We start from the raw sequence: 677 nt of genomic DNA, 5'->3' as shown, positions 1-677 counted from the left end.
AAAAATAACCCCACCCAACCAAAATGAATTAATATTAACTTTGGTTCGGATCATTTATGAAAGGAAAATTGGCTATATTAAACTCAGGTTTCATATGATTTCACTTTAATAGAAATCCTTTAATAATAATTTGAATAATTGACTATAATAAAATAAATCAAAACTTGACCATGCTTGCTTATGTTCCAAACTTTCAGTTAGAATATTACATGTAATATTAGCGAAATAAAATGGTATCATGAAGTGAAATAATTTTTATCTCCAGAATTAATTTTTCCCAAGTAATTTTATGTGAACGAATTTCGTTACATATTACCAACTTAAAACATACTATTGAAATTTTCACAATAATTTGCAGAATATTTCACAAGAACAATTCAAGATCAAGAAAAAACCATTGCTGAAGAAAGATATGTCGATGCCTAAAAAGAATCAAGGAGGGAAGAAAAAACAGAGACAGAATAGAACAAGAAACCAGAATCATACTGAATCTTGGCACCTCAAAAAATAAAAAAAAAAAACTTGTATGCATTATTCGATGTTTGTTCAATTACAATGAAAAAAGTGAGCTAAGCTCCATTCTAATCTAAGTTTCCAAGTAAACTCTTTCAAAATCATTGACCAGTCATTATTAATGTAACAAAAAACTCGTTATACTAATAAATTTCCGTAATGAA

Source organism: Arachis duranensis, chromosome 3, assembly GCF_000817695.3.
Source record: "Arachis duranensis cultivar V14167 chromosome 3, aradu.V14167.gnm2.J7QH, whole genome shotgun sequence".
In the NCBI taxonomy this organism is placed as follows: domain Eukaryota; kingdom Viridiplantae; phylum Streptophyta; class Magnoliopsida; order Fabales; family Fabaceae; genus Arachis; species Arachis duranensis.
Note: the sequence above shows the minus strand (reverse complement) of the source record.